Source organism: Sturnira hondurensis, unplaced genomic scaffold (genome assembly GCF_014824575.4).
Source record: "Sturnira hondurensis isolate 20B ecotype Veracruz unplaced genomic scaffold, ASM1482457v3 Scaffold0019428, whole genome shotgun sequence".
Taxonomy (NCBI): Eukaryota; Metazoa; Chordata; class Mammalia; order Chiroptera; family Phyllostomidae; genus Sturnira; species Sturnira hondurensis.
The window spans coordinates 6,815,349-6,839,566 of record NW_028092059.1 but is presented as its reverse complement, the minus strand read 5'-3'; the positions used below and the strand labels follow the sequence as shown (position 1 = coordinate 6,839,566).

At 40.0% G+C, this 24,218-nt stretch overlaps 1 long non-coding RNA gene across 1 annotated transcript; it reads right to left on the bottom strand.

Annotated features, from left to right (window-relative positions):
* Positions 1 to 14,644: 14,644 nt before the first annotated feature.
* LOC118974431 (uncharacterized) lies at positions 14,645 to 18,045 on the bottom strand. The gene is made up of 3 exons (XR_005063896.1): positions 17,937 to 18,045; positions 15,951 to 16,037; positions 14,645 to 14,853 (listed from the first exon to the last, which is right to left on the bottom strand). It is a non-coding gene; the product is annotated as an uncharacterized LOC118974431 (long non-coding RNA).
* Between the last annotated feature and the right edge of the window lie 6,173 nt (positions 18,046 to 24,218).

Below are 24,218 nucleotides of genomic sequence, written 5' to 3'. Positions count from 1 at the left end.
GGATGATGCTCTGACCAACAGAACTACCCAGCCAGGGCATAAAGATAAGGCTTTAAATTTAGCTTTCTCCTTAATGTTGTAGAGGTCGCTCTTAAATCAATCAATCAATAAATTCTAAATTAAATGTGGAGGCATTTTCACTGAATGCAATTTAGATCATGAGTATTAAATTGTTTATTTTTCTTAATAATCCACAGTCACCTTGCTCTGTCTAAATTCACATTTTCTGCTACATACAGTTTAGAAAAAACTCAAGATTTTTAAAGCCTTATCTTTATGTCCTTTATGAAGTATTTATTTACAAGAATAGGACTTAACATTTATTTGTGTGCTTTTTATATTAAACATATCTATATATGTTAAATTTTACCAAGTTCAGTACAGAGTCAGGCATGGAGAAATAAATAAATTTTAAAACTAATGTCTTTTCTGTCAGCATTTGTGCATAAGGCAATAAAACATACCTTCCCCTAGATTATTCTAAACTATAAATAACCAAGGTAGACAACATGTGATAATCCTGTTTGCTCTGTAGAAATTGAATACATTCTCCCCTGTTTACTAGAAGTACATGAGATCCCTCATCCAGCACTGTCCTGATACAATACTGAGCAAATTATAGTCCTCACACATGCAAGAGTGGAGGCTTCTGACTGGTTTATCAGTTGACAGAAAGATTAAATATCACATTGCGCATGCCTGGCCTACGATAGGCTCTTTGATGTTTGTGTTCATATATTCATCTCACAAATCTTAATGACACAGTAAGTTGTTCCTAAGAAAGTGAGACTGGAGGACTTCTGACCAAGATGGAGGCATGAATAGATATACCTTGCCTCCTCGCACAACCAAAAGAAGGACAACAAACTTAAAAAGGAAAAAAAACCCAGAACTGACAGAAAATTGAACTGTATGGAAGTCTGACAACCAAGTGGGTAAAGAAGAAACATTCATCCAGACCAGGAGGAGGGGCAGAGATGGACAGCTGGGCAGAGAGAACTCAGCAAGGCAGCAGCTCGTGGACTGGGCAGTCCCACATTTGCATGCAGATAAACCAGGAGGAACAACTGGGGAACAAGACAGATAGCTCAACCCAGGGTTCTAGGGTGGGGAAATAAAGCCTCAAAACCTCTGACTAAGAAAATCTATTGGAGGTTGAGGTGGCAGTGGGAGAAACTGCCAGCCTCACAGGAGAGTTCATTGGAGAGACCCACAGGGTCCTAGAATGTACACAAACCCACCCACCTGGGAATCAGCACCAGAAAGGCCCAATTTGATTGTGGGTAGTGGGAGGAGTGACTGAAAGCAGGTGGAGGGCTGAGCAAGCGACATTGTTCCCTCTGGAACCCCATCCCCACATACAGCACTACAACCCAGCCGTGTGGGCTGCCTCACCTGGGTGAACACCTAAGGCTCCGCTCCCTTACTATATAACAAGCACTCCAAGACAAAAAATATATAGCCCAAATGACAGAACAGATCAAAGCTCCAGAAAAAAATACAACTAAGCAATGAGGAGATAGCCAACCTATCGGATGCATAGTTCAAATCAGGATGCTCACAAAATTGGTAGAGTATGGTCACAAAATAGAGGAAAGAGTGAAGGCTATGAAGAGTAAATTAAAGGAAAATGCACAGGGAACCCACAATGAAAGGAAGGAAACTGAGACTCAAATCAATGGGTTGGACCAGAAGGAAGAAATAAATATTCAACCAAAATAGAATGAAGAAACAAGATTTCAAATTCAAAAATCTGAGGAGAGGTTTAGGAACCTATGGCACAACTTTAAATGTTCCAACATCTGAATCATAGGGGTGCCAAAAGGAGAAGAGGAAGAACAAGATTGAAAATTTATTTGAACAAAAAATTAGGGAGAGCTTCCCTAATCTGGCAAAGGAAATAGACTTCTAGGAAGTCCAGGAAGCGCAGAGAGTCCCCAAAAAGCTGGATCAAGGAATCACATACCAAGGCACATCACAATTACTATTACCCAAGTTTAAAGATAGGGAGAGAATCTTAAAAGCAGCAAGAGAAAAGAAGACAGTTACCTGCAAAGGAATGCCCATCAGACTGTCAGCTGTTTTCTCAAAAGAGACCTTATGGGCAAGAAGGGGCTGGGAAAAAATATTCCAAGTCATGAAAAACAAGGACCTACATCCAGGATTACTCTATCCAGCAGAGCTATCATTTAGAATGGAAGGGCAGATCAGGTGCTTCCCAGATAAGGTCAAATCGAAGGAGTTCATCATCATTGAGCCCTTATTATATGAAAGGTTAAAGGGACTTATCTAAGAAAAAGAAAAGGATCAAAAACTATGAACAGTAAAATGATAACAAACTCAATTTTCAATAACCGAACCCAAAAAAACCAAAAACACGCTAAGCAAACAACTAGAACAGGTACAGAATCACAGAAATGGAGATCACATGGAGGGTTATCAGCAGAGAGGGGCGGGGGGAAGAATGGGGGAGAAGGTACAGGGAAAAAGAAGTATAATAGGTAGGTACAAAATAGACAGGGGCCAGTTAATAATATTATAGGAAATGTAGAAGCCAAAGAACTTATATGCACAACCCATGGACATGAACTAAGGGGGAGGGGGGAGGCAAGTGGGAAGGGGGTACAGGGTAGGAGAGAATAAAGGGGGGAAATGGGACAACTGTAATAGCACAATCAATAAAACATATTTAAAAAAATTCTAAAGCTGGGTTTCCACATGAAAATAACAAATAAAATAAAGTTAACTGCTGCAAAAATAAAAAAAAAAAAAAGTGAGATTGGAGCAGAGCTATGGAGAGTGAGTAGGATTATCAAGCAAGGGTGGTGTGAGGCAGCATTTCCACCTGAGGTAGAGCAGGTGGGGATACCCCCAAAGTGGGAGGAGCATGGCTCTGCCCTGACCCCAAAGGCAGGTCAATGTGGTTGGAAGAAGGATATTTTAGCCAGAGGGTCCCAGGTGAACCTTGCCAGGAAGGCGGTCACACCAGCCCTTTGTGCCATTAAGAAACTCCATCTTCAAGGCCCTGGCTGGCGTAGCTCAGTGGATTGAGCACAGGCCTGCGAACCAGAGGATCGCGGTTCAATTCCCAGTCAGGGCACATGCCTGGGTTGCAGGCCAGTTCCCTGCAGGCCAACTACCAGCAGGGGACGCGCAAAAGGCAACCATACATTGATGTCTCTCTCCCTCTCTCCTTCCCCTCTAAAGATAAATAAGTTAAATTAAAAAAAAAATTGGTCCTTAGTTGGCCTGAAATTTTTTCAAAAAAAAGAAACTCCGTCTTCATGCAGTTAGAAATCACAGGATACAGAAGGATTTTAAGCTGAGAAAAGGCATTTTACAAGGTCTTTGCTTTGCATTTTGGCCTTTCCTAGGTCACCATGAGAGAAGCTCAAACTCACAAAAGCAGGTGAGAAGAGCTATCATTTGTTGTTGATTTTACTCTTTTTACTTTTAAATTTATTAAATAAACTAGCATACATGTAGTCCCCAGAAGAGTACCTGACCTCTGACAACTCATACTTATCTGGGTTTTTTAGAATTACTTTCTTAAGGGATATAACTGCCAACTCAAATTGTTTTGGAAAATGTATCAACTATCCACTGGCAAGGATCACCAAACTTTCTGCTTCAGTTAAAGGTCTATTATAAAAACTGGGCAGTAAAATGATGGCTTACATTGCTTTATTGAATGTAAAAAAATTAGTATGTGTTCAACATGTGGAGAGTCAATACATCATAATCTCTTTATTTCTCAAGCAATTTAGTTTTCCAGTATTTTCAGTAATGCTTTCCTCTTGTCAGTAGAGGCGAACCCAATTTACACAATAATAGATATTTCCAGAATTGCAAAAATATGAATTGTAACTTTCTTAAAGCTTGGCTGTGGAACAAGTTTACATTTTATGTGGGCATTATTGGCTTTAAAGAATAATTTCAGAGACGTTTTTATTAGAGTAACAGCAGCAATAGCTTCCAAAATATATTTGAGGCTCTTTATGTAATTTCCAAAGGAGGAAAGGATGTCTTCAAGGTTAACCAGGCCTTTACTGTAGCATTTGAATGCTATAGTGAAGGAAAAACTGTCTCATGGAGAGAAAACTGTTTTTAGAATCTGAAGTAAATTTTTTGCAACTCTGATGGCGATCTTAGCACATCAAAGCTGCCAAATTACTTAGATATATCATCTTGACAAAGCTGTCGGCAGTATCTGCATCACCTGCAACTTTTTAGAAATGCAAATACTCAGACCACACCCCAGATCTCTCCAATGAGCAACTCTGGGGTGGGGCCCAGCCAACTGTGTTTAATAAGGCCTAAAGGTCTTCAAGTTTGAGTACCACTGGACCAGTAGAAACAGGCTTCTTCAGAAGCCATGTCACCAGCCAGTCAAGTCCACGTTACTGAAATAGCTTTTAGTGCTAAAAGGAATGAGGGCAGGGATACTGCCCAGAACCAATCTCTTGCCTCCTGCCTAATAGAGGCCTTCCCCAAACAGCCAACATGCCTCTAGGAAATCTGACTGGTCCCTGTCGCAGAGGTGGGCCTTGATTAGCCTAACCCAGTTATGGCAACCTCAACTCCCTTACCAGGGAAACCATCTAGAGAGATTGCAGAGATGCACCAGTTTGGGTCAATGAGACACATAAAAGATTCTTCAGCCTTCTGGGCAGTGAATTTCATTATAGTTAGGAGCTAAAGGAGACTATTTCTCTTTTCCGTTGCATATAAACATAGATGCTACCTGCAGGCATCTGTGAGCATTAGGACAAAAGGCCGGATACAGTGGGCTTATCACAGGTCATACAGAATTGAGAGTCGAAAGGGACCTGAATTCTCAATGACATTGCTGGGCCACTGGATCAGCCTTGAGGGAGCCCACCCTAGATCTGGCTTTTCTGTTACGTATCACACTACCCTTCCTGGCTCTTCAAGTAAGTTAAAGATGTTACCAGTAACCAAAAACACCCTAATTTATACAGGACGCCAAGTAATCCATGGGCTACTCAAAGGCAGGGGTCAACCATTTTTATATTCTGAAGGTTGAGTTAATGCCTTGCTGGACAGGGACTGCTTTGTAGGTGTTCACTGAGTGGATGAAAAGCTGAATGTATTTACATGTTATAAGTATATTCCACTAACCATACCTTCCAAAAAATAGAAACACACTGTGTGCATACTTTTAAAATAGTTTTCTTCAGAGTGAAGACATCCTGCATTATTTTTCCAGCTGACTGACACTGAAAATTGTCGTGAGAAATGTTTTGATCTGTATTGCTACCGATGCTTTATTTTTAGTATTTTAAAACTTTAGTTGGATACAAAGAATTAACTGCTACCTTTTCAATGATCAGAAACATATTCCTAAATCTACAGCTACATCAACATGAAAGGTCATCAATTCCATTACTCTTATTTTTTTTTCTTTTGCCTTGGCAGATGCTCTGAACTGCTCACAAAGCCCGAGTGGGAAGAACTGCAGTTATAAACTTCAGAGTCGGGGAAGAACATTAGTAAAAGAAGAGCGAGATCAAACTGCTCTCTCACTAACAGGGGTTTTTCTGGTTTCCTTCTGTATTTCCTCTCCTCGTGTTTGTAAAACTGCCAAATAAAAGTGGGCTCAATCTCTGCGCTCTTACGTGCTAGATGCTTCTCCCAGGGCCAGATGGGAAGCACTGGAGCCCTCCCCACAGAGACCACCATGAGGTCGCACAGAGGTGAGGACTAAGGCTCCGCCTCCCTGGTTCCTGAGAAGCAGCCGGGCTCTTCTCACAGGGCATGGCCCGGATTGCTCCAGTAACTGTCTGAGAGCACTTTCCCAGCCGTACTTTTCAGGCACAAGGTTTTGCCCACCTGCCAAATGTGCCCAAGACGTTGAGAGTTTCCCCTATTGGATCAATTGTAACTCCGATTCTTCCTCAGCTGAAATTTCAACTCGAATTCCAGCTACAAAAGGCGGATGTTATTACCCTAGTACTTTCACTCCTCTCTAATTACACGCAAATTTCAGTAACAGCTAAGCAGTAATACGATTCCTTAAACAATAAGCAGTAGTTTCTTTGGTTTGTTTTCAATTAGACTAAAATTAGTAAATAAAGCAAGCCCTCAGGACTTGAGAACAATGGAGCATGGTAATGATGGGGGAGATTACTTACCCCATCTTGATCTCCCTGCCTGTTAACTCCCACCCGTGGGGCCACCCTTAGAACGTTTTCTTCATGTTCTTTCCTGCTTAGTATTATTAGACTGAAGCATATTAGGATGTAAATGTCTGAAAGTTTACATGGGCTCTTTGTGGGCGTGCGGTTGAGCACTTACAATTTAATGGAGGACGAACCCCTTTCTTTCAAACTTCTGGCATCTGTGAGCCGGAGGAGCTGATGGGGAAGGCGGTGGCACCATGCTCTCAATGGACCCTTGAATGGCACTGGGGCAGGCAGGTGTTCACTCGGCCACCAGGATTCCTTTGGAATGACACTCAGAACAAACCCATTCCACGGCAGTAAAGAGAGGCTAAGACTTACGTATTTCGGTCATAATAATATAGGAAGGTATTATTAAACTTACTAGTAGCCACTTGAAAGCAAAGCTAGGTCCTGCCAACTGCAAATATACTGGTCCTGTAGCAAGGGAGAGTTTTTGCTTATTCATGGATTGGTCTAGGAGGCAGTCAAGGCAGGTTGATATTCCTTCATGTAGTTTCTAGAGGGAGTTATTTCCCCGGGGTAGTTGTGTGAAGAATTATCACCACAGCTTTCTATCCCCTCTACACCTCATCATTCCACAACACACAAGGGGTCATGCACAGTGCAACTATCTTATTCTCTGTGTTACACGTGGATCACTGAGTTATAAGAATCTAGGTACCCCCAATAAACCCAATGCTTTAACTATATACCAACAGTACAGGGGGCTTATTAACCATAAGCCAATTAAGGCAATTAGTACTATTTAATGTGAAATGTTCTCCAATACACACATTGGCAGAAGTATTGAAGAAAAAAAGCATCAAGGATTCTGATTTATTTTCTCATTGCCAGAGTCAGCAGCTATTGAGTGCCAAGCAGCACTGCGTGAGCTCTTGGCATAACTTTATTAATAATCTTGGCAAACAAAGAATTCTTCAACAAATAGCAGTAGCCTTTTGATTATATTGTACCACAGATAATAATTGCTTCAAATTGAGTGCCGTGAAGTCTATTTGCTCATGCATAATGACAAAAAAATCTAACAGCTTGATTATGAAAACTAATGGCACATTGGAAAGTTACCAAGAATTCCTCCAAACCGGACGTTTTAATTATTTTACCTCAGTTGGTGATTCAAGCCAAATTCATTTAAAATAAATCTTACATACCAAAATTTCTATAAACCAAGGAGATTTCCAAACCTACTGGCAATAATTCATTTAGAGTTAATGAATGTGAAAAATGTTTTTTCAAGCTACATAAAAATACAATATTATTATTATTATTGGAACGATATTAAATTCAGCAAAATTCCAGTACAACACCAAAAAACTGAAATTGGCTCTTGCAGGTCTGGGAAAGGGGATTTGATATGTACTTTATGTTACAAATCTGGATGGTACAGGCCACATCTTTGCACATGGGTATTCTACAATTATTTCAATTTAAAAATAGATTGTGCTTTTTTACTAATGTTTTTGAGAGAGAGAGAAGAAGAGAGAGAGAAACATTGATTTTTCTTGTTCCATCTATTCACGGAGTAATTGGTTGGTTCTTGCATGTATCCTGATTAGGGATCGAACCCACAACCTGGGTGCATCGGGACGACACTCCAACCAACTGAGCTCCCAGACCAAGGCAATACTGCACTTCTTAACAAAGATGTGAAAGAGTACATTTGATTATTTTCATAACATGATAGCTACCCTTTATTGAGCAATTACTATGTTTTAGATACTGAATTAAAGAATTTAGAAATACTATCCGATTTAAAATTCACAACAGCCATATCAGTTAATAATTTTTCCAACTGAGCATTACACTGAGCATATATGATAGGTACAGGGTAAAGGCTTGTTGCACTAACAGAGAAGTTATGTAACATGCTCCACATCACAACTAATGCACAAGGATTTCAACCCCAGTGCTGACTCTCAATAACTGTTCTCTTAGATCCCTTATTTATGCTTCTTTCCTTTCCAGGATCAAAAGCTTTAAAGGTCCCAAACTCTCATAGTCCCCAAAGCAGCATAAGCATAACCACCTAGGAATTCCTTTAGACACTTGTTCCTCAGGAGCCCAGGCAACAGACATCCGTAGGTTAGGTCACTGGTTAATTGTCCGGAGGGCTTTGCAGAAGGATCTGCTCTGGTAACATTTCAAACACGATCAATGTGAGACCCATATCACCACGAGCACTTGATGCCTGAGGAAGTGGAGTTGGCCAGACACAGTATGAATTCAGCCAAGGATTGAACACTCTTGCTCCAACAGTTTTTTTTTTTTTTTAGATTTCATTTATTTATCTTTAGAGGGGAAGGGAAGGAGGGAGGGAGAGAATTATCAATGTATGGTTGCCTCTCATGAGTCCCCTGATGGGGACTGGCCTGCAACCCAGGCATGTACCCGGCCTGGGAATCGAACCGCAATTGTGTGGTTCACAGGCCTGCGCTCAATCCACTAAGCTACACCAGCCAGGGCGAGGTTTTTTATTAAACATTCCACTTCAAACAGTCTGTAATTTTGACTTGTCAGTACTTGTGACAGATTGGCCAACGTTATCAATGCTGATCATGGCCAATCCCGTGCAACATTTTGAGAGGAATTAAGTTTTCCTATGGCATGCACTCTAGACCTTTCAACACCCTGTTCCCTTTCCACCTGCTCCATGTGCCGACTCCCTCCAGTTCATGACCTTACCAACTCACTTTTATTAAAAACAAAATAAAAATTATTTTTATTATTTTAGCCATGGAATTCCTGTCCAAATGCAATCTTAACTGGAAGCACAAATAAAAAAAAATAAGCCTAATCTCTCAAGGGTATGGTACAAAAGGTCTAAAGTCTTATTAACTTTAGGAGTGAGTGTGGAATCCTAGATTTTATCCCAAGGTTCATCTCCTTTTAACGATTTCTCAGATGACTTCAATGACTAGTTGATGTCCTCTCTGGACTGCTCCCTGTTAATAGCCGATGACACAGTATGCATAACATGTCTTTGTTTTTGACAAGAGGCTAACTTTTCTGCTCAGTCGAACTATAAGCTGGTGGCAGGAACCTCATCTTACACATCTTTCATATTTTTCACTGAAGTAAAATGTCCCGTCTTCAGAAAAGAATTCACCAGAATTGCAACATAGAAACAATTCTCATCAAGTCAAAGCAAAACAGAAATAGAAAGGTAAGGCAGAAGGTACTCAGTTTTATGAGACTGGCTGCCTGCTTTCTTTTACACCACCAGCTTTGGGGAGCAGAGCACTCGTTAGTAGTCAAGAAAACCAGAGTTGAAACCTAGCAGCCTCAAATTACTGTGTGATTGATGGCAATTTTATTTGGCTATCTGTTCTTCAGTGTCCTAGTCTGTTAAGTGGAGATAGAAACTTCATCAATTTATTTTGAGGATTTAGTGATACTTTGTATAGAAAGTGCATAGTAGATACTCAATAACTCTCAATCTCACTTTACTTTTACATTTTGAACTGTTTGGGAGATTTGGGCTGGTTAATTAGCCCACAGATTCCTTGTGTAGGTGAATTGGATTAAGAAAAACTTCCTTTTACCAATACTGCCTTGTAGGGTTCTGAAATTGCATCTTTGTATTCCACTGTCCTGGACGCAAACATTACGGACTTCATCATTCTATGTGGCTGTATAATCGTGCTGTGAGTTGGCAGAGGGCATGGGTGGTGATTGGGGGTTGATGAGAGGGTGGTGGTGGAGTAGGCAAGAAACTGAGCAGTAGTTTATTTCTCATCGTCCAAGCACTTCTCCTGCCTCCCACTGCTTCCCCTCCCCACAGAGAGATGACTGGCTTTGGCCTTTCCTCCATCTGATTAGCTCTAAAAATGTAAAAAGAAGACTATTTCTCATCAGTGAAGGATTTCAACATGTTTTTGTAGACCAATGCTTCTCAAACTTTCCTATGCACAAGAATCACCAGGGATCTTGTTGGAGAGCAGAATCAGGGGAGTCAGGCAGGGACAGGAACTCCGGGTCTCTCCCTCGGCCCAGAGATGTGGATGCTGCAGAGCCTCAGACCTCACTCTGAGGACCTAACATCTAGACACTTGCATCTAGGCAACTGAAGCTCGTGTCACACACACGAGGAGGAATACAGCGGAAAACAAGAAAAACAAAGTAAAAACTCAGTCTCAAAGCTCAGTTGGCAATGTCACGTGTGCAGTATGGCAATAGAGAGAATGCATGTGTTTATTTATGCGTATCATTTTTTTAACCTTCCCTGTGCTTAAACATCAGTTCAGATGCTCATTCTTGATTTTATCCAATTTATCATGGGGATGATGTCTACTTTTCTCTATACCCCTCACACACACATAATCACTTTTACTTCCTATAGATTTTAAGAAATATGTGTATGTATCCCAGGAAACAAATAAGATGGAACAAGAATGTATTTTATAAGATTGTTTCTTTTATTTCCTATCTCAGCACATACCAGTAACAAGCTTGTGAAAAGTGCTCTGAAGATCGGTGTGGCTCCGTGATTGCTAGCACAGACCTGGGCAGAGCTCAGGCTGAATCCTGGCTGCATAAGTTCACAACTCTGTCCATTATTCCTCTTCTGCAAAATTAGGTTTATAATAGTTTTTATCTCAGGATTCTTGTCAAGGAAAAATTGAATTAATATAAGAAAAGAGGTAAGAACAGTGCCTCATATGTAGGAAACACCACATAAATGTAAGGTATTGCATAAGCATATTTATACAATTCTTAAAGTGATGGAAGAGTTTGACGTGAAGAAGTGAACAGACGCCATGTGATCTCTGTGCTGTGTGACCATTAACTTCAGCCACAGCAGTGTGTGTTGTGTCTGAATAATGCCATGGATCCTGCTTTTTTGTCTGAATATGTACTTGGGATTTTGTTCATTATTTTAATATTAGCCACCACATTTTTATATTTTTCCTACAGTAATGAATTTATCTGTGAGATAGTGGTTACACTATATTCTCTATAAAGCTGATTGCACCCCACCAGCTCTTGCTGGAGAAAAACCAACATATTATTTGTTAACAAGTATTTTAAGGTCAAATGCTTTGAGAAGAACAAAATATGGTGCCCTAGAGTATGGGCTGTGCCCACAACTGCATGCAAGCCTTGGTTCTTCAGTTTGCAGGCTGTGTGACCTTGGCCGAGTCACTTCAATTTTTTTTTGTTTCCAAAACAATTGTAATCATAATACCTACCTTGTGGCATTGTTGCGAGGCTTAAATGAAACAATATAAATTAAGTCCTCATTACAGTGCCAGTTCTATAGCAATTTCTCAGTCAATAAATTGATACTAGTAATAATAAATAAAGTTGGAGATTATGAGCCTAGGGAATGAGTAAGTCTGGAAACAAATGCAAGCATACTTAGCATACATTAAAAAATCTCCACCATCAAGATGAAACAGCATTTCTTTCTCCCACTTCAAACACATTTCTGCCTCTTCAGTGTCTGGAGGTAGTACCATGGCATATCCCAGCTTGCCCAGCTCAGTCTCCTTGCTTGTCTGCCATTCCAGCATAATTGACAGCACCGATTTGGTTCCCCAAAGTGAACCAGTTAGAACAACGAGTTTCATGGTCATCTATCCTAAGTGCTTTCTTAGCTGACCCACTGCCTTTTTTATCATCTGAAAGTTTTTATCACTTTCAGATGATTAAAAAAAAAGAACATTTAAAAAAAGACTAAAATTCCTAAATTTCCCTGCAAAAAGAACTGAAATTTCAAAAATTTGTTTTCCTCATGACGAACTTCAGTGTGTCTTCACTGCATCTTTTCTCGGGCCAATGTTCTGAGATCGCTTGATTTCTCTAAGGCGAAGATTGTTGGGGTGGGGAGAATTAAGCATGAGAAGAAACAAGATCAAATTGGGGAGAATCCATGGCAAAACATAACAAAACAAAACAGCAACCATGGGTGGGCCCAGGAATCAATGTTGCCGCCGGGAGGAGTAATAAAACTATGCGAAGAAAAATACTTCAACACTGGAGTATTTTTGAGTCAGTCCCATTTTCTGGGACTGACTCATTTTTACTTCTTTTCTCTCCTATAATTTCTTTACGATTATCACAGTTTGCAGCGAGCTGGTGGTGGAAACCACAGGGTCTGGAGCCAGACAGTCTCAGTTCCTGTTCAGGCTCCAACATGCACTAGCTGTGTAGCTTTGGGCAAGTCACTTAACCTCTATGAGCCTCCTTTTTTTCCCCGTGGTAAAATGAGGCTAATAACTTACCTTTGGGGATTGATATTAAGATTCTTGGATGAGTTAATATATGCAAAGTCTTAGAACAGTGCCTGGTGCCTAGTAAGTGTTTGGGGGCTAATTCATTTCAGGCCCATTACCATAATGCTAGAGTAGATGCAGAATTCATTCTGATTCCAATTTTAGATCAAATTAATTTATCTATCTTCTATAGCAATAGCACTGTTATGGCTATCATTTTCTTTTGACTCATTCTACTAAATTGTTTTATGTTAATGTGTTCTCTCATTGAATTTTCATCACTCAGTGTTTACTTTCACACATGCGACTAACAATAGCTTAAAAGCATATGCCCAGCCATAGTGAAAGATGAGCTTTGGATTTAATTGGAAGAAAAAGAGTAACCAGTGGTAAAATGAAAACTCTCGACTGGGTTCTGTGGTTTAAAGGGAACGGTGTTTCTATCACTACTACAAGCTGTCTTCGATCACTCTCATAGACTCAGACTGATAAAGAAGAAATGGGCAGAAGAAGAAATGAGATGGGCCATTTTAAATTGGTGGTTTAGAAATAATCGCACATTGTGGACAGAATAATGTCCCTGTTTCCCAAGGAGAACAGCATGAGGAAATAATTGTTTTAAAATGTAAGATTCAACCAGGAGTCTGGTGTACATGGTATAAAGTGTAATTAGCAATACCGGCATAAATCAGAGGTAACAGACCTGTTGGGTCACGCATGTGTCCTTTAACCAGGCACCATGGAGATGGATACCATAGAAACGGGAAAATCTTGTGTTTTAGTTTTTTGAGCCCTTAAACTTATTATGTAGTTGCTTTGGCTTTGTGCATATAGATCTGTAGGGAAACTATGAGATAATTATCTAGATACTTCAACAGTTTAAAAGCAGACATCTTTTTCTCTTCAGAGAGAATGTGAGCTTTCTTTCAATTTAAGGACAATAAAGCTATAAAAAGTATGTTGGCAGATGTTAAAATCAAGTAGTTTCTGTTGATTAGACTTTAGGGATTGGAATGATGAAGGAGGCTCAAAATAAATAAATCATGGTAGTTAACGTGTCCTGTTTCCTCTTTAGGGCCTTTCTAGTGTAGAGAGTACCCATAAAATGTTCAAAAAGCTATGTTATTCTCCTACAGAAATGTAAGATGGCAATGATGGAACACAGAAAAAAAATCCAAGATCAAAAACACCTCCTGAATAACAATTTTAAAAAGCATTAAAAAATTCAATGTTTCCATAATGTTAAGCATTAAATTTAGGTTATTTTCAAAGTGATACTCCACAGACCACGTTTGTCATTTAATCAGTGAATATATCTAATTCTCTAAGCATTTGCCACAAAGAGGAATTTTTTTTGTATTTTTTAGGTTTCCCATTTGGCTGGCTTTTACTTATTACTCCAGGACCACGAGCGTAGTATCAGAGTAGTTCTGAGATTCCCTCTGATTCTACTTTTTGATGAAATTGGTCACTGGGCCCATCTACTGTACAGCAGTCAAGTGCTGGATGCCTGGGTCCCTGCCGCCTGTGTCATCTTAGGTTTAGTCTGTGGAGTCTGAGTGTTACCACCTGAGCAGTTCCCAGAATCCTGCTTTCACCCGAAGCTGCTGCCTCACTCTCAACAGTGGGTTCTGTGCCTAATCAGTTTAAGTTCGTCGTGGCAAAAATTTATGGAGAAGGGGTGAAGATCAACCAATTTTGAGGGCTTTGTTTGGCTTGGGCATTGTTTGGCTTGGGCATGCATATGCCACCCGAAAATCCCTCAGCCTCAGAGAATTGTGGGTACTGATAAAGTTATAGTAACACAATGTCGAAAGGGTGATGGGTCGATCTCCTAGCCCAGCTCCTAGTGCTTAGTGATCTCAGTGTCTGCGTAGTGTGTTTCTCTACGAGATGTCAGGAAATGCTTTTTGGTATATGACTTTAGTCATGTAGTGATTTATCCCTATTACTATCATTAACGCAGTGCACTGAGACCATAGCCCTTTCTCTGAAGCAAGTTGGCCAAGGGTCACTGCATCCTTCCCTTTAAAATACCTGCTTTGCTTGCATTGAAGGAGAAGAAATAACCCTGCTTGGGATTCCTTTGTTTGGAAATCTTGCTTGCTTGATGTATGTCCTCTAATCTATTTAGGGAGGAACTTGTTCCTTTGTTTAAGGTCTAATGGTATTTCCCCTGGGTGAAGTTTAATGGGATTGAAAGGTTGTGAGAAGATTTCAGCATCATCCTTTAATCTCTGCCCCAGAAATGGTAATAAAAAGGATAAATACAGGTCCTCTTATTACTAAAACGCCCACCTAAGTGTCCCCACAGGAGACCAGCAATAGGGTGGAGACCAAACCCCACTTTGTCCCCTCCCATCACCAAACAAATTATTCCAGGTCTGAGTCCCAGGACTGCTTGAACCAAGATTTCTACTTTCTGGAGGAGACTGGAAAAAAAAAACAGAGTAAGGAGTATTTAAATTTTCCAAGTGTTGAATTCCATCGAAAGAAAAAAAGATGCACGGAATTATATGATCCACTTTTATCTCTTCTTAGTAAAAGAAATAAAGTTTTTGTCTCTGTAATATTTAAGTAGAGAAATGGTCAGTCTCAGATAAAGGAAGCATTCCTACTTTTCTAAGAAAAATTCTGTTTATGTTCTTCCTTCTAGTGTATTGCTAAGATTCCTCTACAGCTTTTCTAGTTAATTATCTCTAGTAAAATATCCATTGCATTGACATCTAGTTTGACAGACAGCAGATTAAAATGTTTTTTTTTCTCGTGATTTTCTCTAAACCCCACCAGAATGAACAAAGAGGACAAAAAAAAAAAAAGGAAATAAACTCTATCTCCAGTGGAGCTGAGAAATGGTTATGCTAACGTGCCACACAATTATGAGAATAGATGTCAAATCCAGGAGAACAGTGCCAAAGGCAGACAAACACTGTAGCATTCTGAGAATGTCTTAGTTATAGAAGAACCACCGGTTGTCTACTTGCTTGCCTTTTCTTCCAGCCACGCCCTCCCTATGCTGCCGCCCCCGGCTTTATTCTTTGCCAACAGACCCTGGGATTGTGTAGATATGAAGTTGCCATGACCTTCAGAGGTTAATTATGATTCATTTTGACCCATCATCATAATTTGTCTTTGCCAGTGGCTGTTTTCACATTGAGAAATTACATAACTCTAGAAAGTGGACATGATCATGTGCTTCTGGGAGATTTCTGTTCACCTTAAAAAGGAACACAGGTTGGTGAGCCCCTTTATTGCCTCTGAACATTATAATCTGCACATGACTCTTAGAACTATATGGTTGTCTCTAGAACTGTACTCCATGCCAAACTGAACAGTTGGAAAAAATGCAAGCAATCTGAGCTCTTAGTAATGTCTTTGTTCCACTGAATAACCACCCTGCAAAACAAATGCCTATCAGCTGATTTTTTTCTGACACAAGATAATGCGTGTCCTAGTAGTTTGATTTCTCTTATTTGCAGCTAAAATTCACCCACCTGATATATAATGGTTTTCAAAAAGTAGGGCATACCTCTGATGGACTCACTACTCCTTTATGACAATGACAGGGTCTCACTGTGAAGACAATCTGTGGAAGCATCCTTCAGCTCTGGTTCCTCTGAAGGGGACATGGTGGAAAGGACTGGTGGTAACTAATCTGTTCAGAACCAGCATTAACAATAACAAATGTAAGGATTATGGTTTTAGAGCAGAATGTAAGTGTTCAAATCTTTGAAAATGTATAAAGGCATAATTAATAAAGTTTTGAAGGTTCAGAATGGTGGATAATTAGGCTTTCTAATTTTTCATATTGAGGAGTTGATTACTATTGCTTCACACAGACAAATCAAGCAATAAATGTTTAAATACATTTGTTCACAATATAAAGATATCTGTAGGAAAAATTTAACTAAATAACATAACCAAAATCAGGAGATGGAGTGAAGGAAGAAAGTGTGGAAAAGTGTAAATGTTGCGCTTTATTCATTGCTTAAAGGGTACGGTCCATATACACTCTGTAAAACGGAAAAAAAGACGAGCATTAAGTTCAGTGTTAACATTTATAAAGATCAACTCCAAGGATCTTAAAATCAAGTATGTACCCTCCAAGCCATCGGTTGGGAAATACAACCAAAACAAAATGCAGATATCATAAATAAAAAATAGATAATTTAGAAAACAGGTGAACAACCAATCACATAAGAACTGAGAACAAACATATCTAGCACACCAGTAAATGCAAATAGAATGAACTTAAATATTAACAGAAAGAAACTCTCAGATTGGAGGAAAGTCGCCTCCTGACCTCAACTCAAGTGCCACCAGGGAAAGGCCGCCCGGTGTCAGTGGGGAGAAGACCTCTTCCATGGCTTGTTTTCAGCTGCACTTTGTTCTCCAAAGCAGCATGGATTGTGCTCACTTTGGATGTCACAAAATCTTTTATGAAAACATTTTTTTCAACTTCAGCTCTACCCTTTCTGTTGATAATCAAGACTCTATTCCAAGTGAATTTCAAGAGATGCCTTGCCATCCTTCTCTACAGAGTTGCTTGTGCCTGTCTTCTCCGGGTGCCAATGTGGAATTTTCCCCCCCTTTCTTCATACGCTCCGAAGTCTCCACACACATCAAATCATAATCTATCCACTGCCTTTCTTTTTCAAGGACATAAAGATTGTGTTTTTAAAATTGGGCAGTTGGGATGCTCTTTCACATTAGTGTTATATAGATTCTTCCAAATTAATGCAATGCCAGTGTGCTAGACAGTGAGCCAGTGCTGAAACGCTAACACGGACAAGGTCATGGTGACGCTGCAGGCTGCACGGTCTAGGCAATGAGATTTACAGTAGGTTCAACAGTAACACACATGCACACGACTATAGAGATGCACGTCACTGCGTTCAGATGGACACATCAGCTTCAGGGTTTCAAGAGACTTCAAGTGGGTAAAAGCACATTGACTAACTATGAGAATATTGAAAAGCTCATTATGTGTATTTGCAAATTGGTAAATCATAGATGGGCAGGTCAAACTTCATTTCATTTTAAAAGACTTGTTCTCTGTCTCAGTGAAGACATCCAGATGATGCAATCAGATGTTGGGTATGTTGCAATTTGTTAACAGTAAGAGTTAAAGAGTGGACATTTGAAAATGATTTACTGAATAAAAACAAGAACAGATTCAAGGCTTTCTATGTAACATCCCTTTTACTTGCATTTTGATATTGTTTATTGAGCTTGAATAAAAGATTTAAGTATAATTACTCCTTAGAGAATCCTAAAATAAAATTTTAAAAAAATCTGCGAATACACATGGGAATATGTATAAACCACTGGCTTAAATACGGATAGTTGGAGAATGACCTAAAAGATGGCTTTGTGAAGGCACTGAAACCAAACAACACAGAGATCTTAGATGAAGAAACTGAGATGCCACCCTGAGAATACGTGGATTTCCCTAGAAAATCTAAAGTAGCTATGTTCCTATTTTTTTAAGAAAGTAAACACCTGGGACAATCACCAAGAACAATGTGTAAATCTTCTTCCTTCATTTGTCCAAGTGACGGAGCTGGCCCACCCCAAAGGGCATAAAATCTGTGGAATTTTTGTTCCCTGGGAGGTGGAATATAAAACCCTGAATAAACTAGGACTGTAGTCTTTTGTAACCAACTATAATTTTATTGGTTTTTATCTGTTACCCAAGTCTTGTTAACAGAGATGAGAGGTCTGCCAAAGCAAATAGAAACACTCACACACTGCCATCTGAGTTTTATGTTATGTAGGCTACGCCTCTGGATGGAATTTAAAATTGGAAGTTGCCAGAAAGCCAGAAGGGAAGTTCAAAATGATATATGTTCTCAGAGAACAAATAACACTTCTTTTTCTAATTTCTACTCTCCCCCCATGGAACTTTATCCATTTTTTTTTTGTTAATAAAATACAGTACATGACATATTTATCAGTGCAAACCATGATTTTTGTATTGTGAGTTATGATTAAATATAATTAGTTCGAGATTATGCTTTTATTTTTTACCTATACATTTTAGAAAAATAGTTTAGATTTTATTATACTAAAGTTTTTCTTTTAGGATTTATACAAAAAATAGTCAAGGCTTTTTTAAAGTTAATATCATGTCATACTTCATAGAAAAAAATTCTACAGATGATAAGACTGATTCTTTTAAAAACGATTTTATGTATTTATCTTTAGAAGGGAAGGGAAGGAGAGAGGGAGAGAAATATCAATGTATGGTTGCCTCTTGTGTGTCCCCTGCTGGGAACTGGCCTGCAACCCAGGCTTGTGCCCTGACTGGGAATCGAACCGCGATTGTCTGGTTCACAGGCCCGTGCTCAATCCACTGAGCTACACCAGCCAGGGCAAAACTGAATTTTTAAAATTATTCTTTACTATTTCATGGAAGATTAGGGGTCCATACTTGCTGGAATTCTCTATAAACCAATCTTAACTGGTAATTACCCAGATTCTCTGTTATCCCCATTTACTCCTTTTACTCATGTGTTTATTTTTTTTATATATTTTATTGATTATACCATTACAGTTGTTCTATTCCCCTCTTCATTCCCCTCCACCCGCACACTCCCTCCCTCACCATTCTTCCCCCCTTAGTTTATAACCACGTGTCTCAAGTTCTTTAGATTCTACATTTCCCCCACTATTCTCGCCCTCCCCCCATCTATTTTCTACCTACCATCTATGCTATTTTCTGTGCCTTCTCCTCCCTTCTCCCCCTCCCACCCCCCTGTTTCTAACCCTCCATGTGTTCTTCATTTCTATGGTTCCATTCCTGATCTAGCTGTCCTCTTGGTTTGCTTTTGTTTTAGGTGTGGTTGTTAATAACTGTGTGTTTTCTGTCCTTTCACTGTTCATATTCTTCATCTTCTTTTTCTTATATAAGTCCCTTTAGCATTTCATATAATAAAGGCTTGGTGATGATGAACTCCTTGAACTTGACCTTGTCTGAGAAGCACTTTATCTGTCCTTCCATTCTAAATGAAAGTTTTGCTGGATAAAGCAATCTTGGCTGTAGGTCTTTGGATTTCATGACTTGGAATACTTCTTTCCAGCCCCTTCTTGCCTGGAAGGTCTCTTTTGAGAAATCCGCTGACAGTCTGATGGGTACTCCTTTGTAGGTGACTGTCCCCTTATCCCTTGATGCTTCTAGGATTCTCTCCTTCATTTTGGTCTTGGCTAATGTAATTATGATGTGCCTTGGTGTGTTCCTTCTTGGGTCCAACTTCTTTGGCACTCTCTGAGCTTCCTGGATTTCCTGGAAGTCTATTTCCTTTGCCAGACTGGGGAAGTTCTCCTTTATTATTTGTTCAAATACGTTTTCCACTCGTGGCTGTTTCTTTCCCCCTTCTGGTACCCCTATAATCCGGATGTTGGAACGTTTAAAGATGTCCTGGAGGTTCCTAAGCCTCTCCTCATTTTTTTGAATTCTCATTTCTTCATTCCTTTCTGGTGGGATGTTTTGTTCTTCCTTCTGGTCCATTCCATTGATTTGAGTCCCAGTTTCCTTTCCATCACTATTGGTTTCCTGTGCATCTCCCTTCATTTCAATTAGTTTAGCCTTCATATGTTCCTCTAATTTGTGACTATGTTCCTCTAATTTGTGACTATAATCTACCAGTTCTGTGAGCATCCTGATAAATAGTGTCTTGAATTGTGCTTCTGAGAGGCTGGCAATTTCTCGGTCGCTTAGAGTTATTGGCTCTGGGACTTTGAGTTCTTGCACCATCTTTTGGGCTGTTCGTTCCTGTTCCATAGCAGGATCAGAGCCCTAAAGTGTTCACTAGAACAGGGCAACTAAGTCGCTGGGTTGTGACGTTGTATGTGGGGGTGGGGTCAAGGAGGGACAATGGCTTCCCGTCTGTCGCCTGCCGCCGCGGCCCCGGCGCCGCAGCCACCACCGTCACCAGGCCCACGTGCCTAGTTCCTCTGCATGCGAGTGTGCCACCGCCGTCAGCCCTCCACCACTGGGTTCGCCCCCTGGGGGCCTGCGTGTTCTGTCTCACTGTGTGCGAATGTGCGACCACAGTCAGTCTGCCTCACACCCCGACTGGTTCCGGGCTGCCTGCACGCCTAGGTCGGGGATCTATCCTGCCCGACCCTGCTCCGCTGCTGGCTCCGCCTCTCTTACTGTCCCGTTGAATGGTTCGTAGTTGTCGGACTTCCGTATAATTCCATTTTCTGGTCTTTGGGTGTGTCCTAGTTCTCCAAACCTTTGTTGTGTTCAAACTTGGTTGTGGGAGAAGGCACAGTGGTTCCACCTATGCCTCCATCTTGGCGGAAGTCCCTACTCATGTGTTTAGTATATAAGATGAGTCATATGTTTATATAAAAGATCTCAGATGCTTTAAAACATTGATCAAAGTTTCCCTTGACATTGTCTTCCCTAGTTTGAATATCTAAAATATATAAAGTTTTGTCTATTTTTTAAAAAATTGGACAGTGTTCTATTTCTCACCTTTAGGCATATTTTATCCCTGAATCCTGAAAATCATTTTCTTCAGGAGAAAGTAAAAAACAGTTTCAAGATTGGAGTTTTAAATCAGGGTCAAATATAATGGCAGAAATATGTAGGAGAAAGCCTAACACTATGCATTTGTAAAAATACTTGTAATGGCAATAATTTAGTGCTGCCATGTGTCAAGAACTTTGCTGAATGATTAACAAGGATTACTTCACTTATTTTTCATGGCCTGGCTGTGGGTAGCATTAGCTTTGTTATACAGAGGAAGACTAATCTACTTCTGAAAATATCTGCCTAAAAGGATATATATGAAAGTGCACCCAAAACTTCACTCTTCATATATTTAATTTTTAAATTAAACTTCAATCATTCTATGAATCCAATAGACCCATGCTTATGATATAGATGAGAATTGAGTGGGGGGGAGAAGGTTATTTTGGCAATAACCATAGACATTCCATAAATTTATTGAGAAACTACTTTGCTCCAGACACTTGCCACGAATGTAAAGGTGGGAAAACACAATCTCTATTGTCAAAGTGCTTAGAGGTTAAAGAAAGAGGATCCCGTCAACAGGTCATTGCAATGGCCAAGCCAGTGGGATCAAGATACCCATAGTCTTATGAGGTCAGACAGGTCCCTACACCAAAGAGGGAATCTGAAGTACTTCTACAAAGGCATGATGATATCAGATCTTGGCTCTAGAACGTGGCATTAACACTGAGGCAGAAGAGCTGAAGGTGAACAGGGTACCCCCGGAAAAGGCAGTATCTTGAGCAAAGGCCTCAAGACCACAGTCTGTGTGTCCTGTGGGACCTCGCAGCAGTTCTGAGCTGCTTAGTAAACTTGTAGTAGGGAGATGGTGTGGGTGATGGCAGCGAAAATGTAGGGAGAGCCTTGTCCCTGCGGGTGAAGAGCTCGTGCTTCGTTTGCAGAGAATAAACTGCGGAAAGGATTTAAGCTGCAAAGAATCACTGTTAGATTTGGATTTTCAAGTTTGGGAGCCTCAGCTTTCTTATGGATAAAATTTGTCAGAGAGGGTGGAGTAGATAATTTCTTATATCATTTTGGTTCAAAGATTTGGAAAATCCATTAAAGCAAGAGACTCTTGCTTTACTCTTCTGTAGTTGTCCATAAAGGTAAAAAAAAACAACAACCCACAGAGCTTTATGCAATTAATTCTTTATATTGGACCATAATTCTATGGTCCCAATGTTTTCAATGGGAAACGCTGTATAAACCAAGGGCGGTTTTCAGGGCCATGTGTGCATGTACACGTGGCTGTGCGTGTGTGTGTGTGTTAGGGAGAGGGAAAGGGGGAGTGCTAAGGTTTACTGTTGGAGGAGGAACCATATGCAACAGTGATCATAATGGAATTTCAAAGAAAATTACTCCTAATGATAAAAGGTTTAGTAATTCATAAGTATTGCTATCATTGCTGGCTTAGAAAAAATGGCTACAGATGCCTGTGAAGTATATTTTTATGCAGTCCCTTTACTTCTAGGATATTTCTTCCTAGTTCAAACAGCATCAGAAAATAATTGATCATCTCTCTGCCCCTGTAGAATTGATGTACATATCAACATTCCTGGATTGTTGCTCTCTCTTCCTACCACTGCTTGGCAAGTGTGAGAACATCTTAAGGATTCATCTTCAAATATAACTTCTCCTCTAGGGCAAGTTTTCAACAAAGTTATTAATGCCTCTCCCAAGCCTCTTTTACCTTAACAAATGTATGTGCAACAAACACTGAAGAATAATTCTCTCTCTCTCTCACACACACACACACACATACACACCCCTCACCTCCCCAAGGGCACTGTGGACTGGCCCTCCCCTCTCCTACTGTTTTACCTGGTTTTACAGTCTAATGTAATGGCTTATAATACTGATAACAAATGTCTTGAGGTAGGAATTGATGATCTTTATAAACCAATCAAAATAATTTAAAATCAGTTGTGAATTGTCTGGGTGACTGTCCCAAACTTGCTCATTTTGTCCCTTTTGTTTAGTATCTATTTTTGTATGATTTTCTGGTGAGATTTTTAGAACTTAGTAGCAGCTGTCGACTCTTACCATATGGTGGTCTATATGATGCTGGTGAAATGACTTATGTGCTTTGAAGGAAAATGCCACTTCTGCTGAAATTGACAATAAAAACATTTGTTCTTTATTCTCTTCCTCTCTTTATTCCTGTGCAAAAGTGTGTATGATGGCTTTAATGGAGATACACGCTATCTATGTGCCCATATCATTGAAACATTATGCATCTGCTTATTATATATAGCTCGTAATTTTATCTTCAAAACCAGACAGAAAAACCAGACTGCTCATGATTGAAGTACGTGCTTAGATGTACTTTTGTTGCAGAAGCACTGCGGTGTTCAGAAATCACAGTGGAAGAAAGGATGAAATGTTGTTTAATTTTTGCACAGACTGTGTTCTCCCATGTTTGATTCAGCATGCACACAGCCTCCCTGTTTGCCTCAGAGCCGAGGCTGTCTGGGTGTGGACTCAGTATACAAATGATCAGGCTTCCTGGGCCTGCCTTTGATCCTCAGCCTCCCACCTCAGGCCTTCAGCCCAGTGGGTGCCAAGTAATAGCAATCCTTCTATTTTTGCTGTGTGCCTGGTAAGAGACGGCATTTGTTTTCCTAATTTAGAAGATAAGCTAGACGTAACTGGGGGGAAATATGAATGGGAAAAAAACAATCCTTGTTGAAAAATTCTCAAACTAAAAATGTAACAGGTTCAACATCTAAGTGGAATTACAGTAAAATTTTAATTAATCAAAAAAATGGGGAAAAGGATGATCAAAAACAACAGAGAATCAAAAAGAAATTCAAACGCTGCTCGAGCCCCATGTGTCGTCTGTGTTGGTAGCTGGTTTAATTGCCAGGATGCGCCCCCAGGCAGGGGCGATACCGCTGCCTCTCCCCCGAAGACCATCTTTGTGCCATGGAGTCAGGTCTGCTCCACAGATCTCTTCAGACAGGAACCAGGTTTCCATTAACAAATTAAATAGTGTGTTTTCCATTTTCATATATAAATTGAAATCTGCAAATAGCTTCCATTTTTTTTCTTTTAAAGAAACCAATTTTTCAACAGCTATTGAGCCCAACAAATTCTCCCATAGCCTGTTCTCTCTGGAGATTATTCATAAGCAATCTGGGTTAGACCAATTCATTTTCCCAAGCAAAAAGCTCGTACTCTGTATAGAAACATAGTATGTATCTATATGTATGCGATGAGGGCCTTCGCACTTGTGACACTAGAATTCAACCCTTGACATGCAGAGACAATACC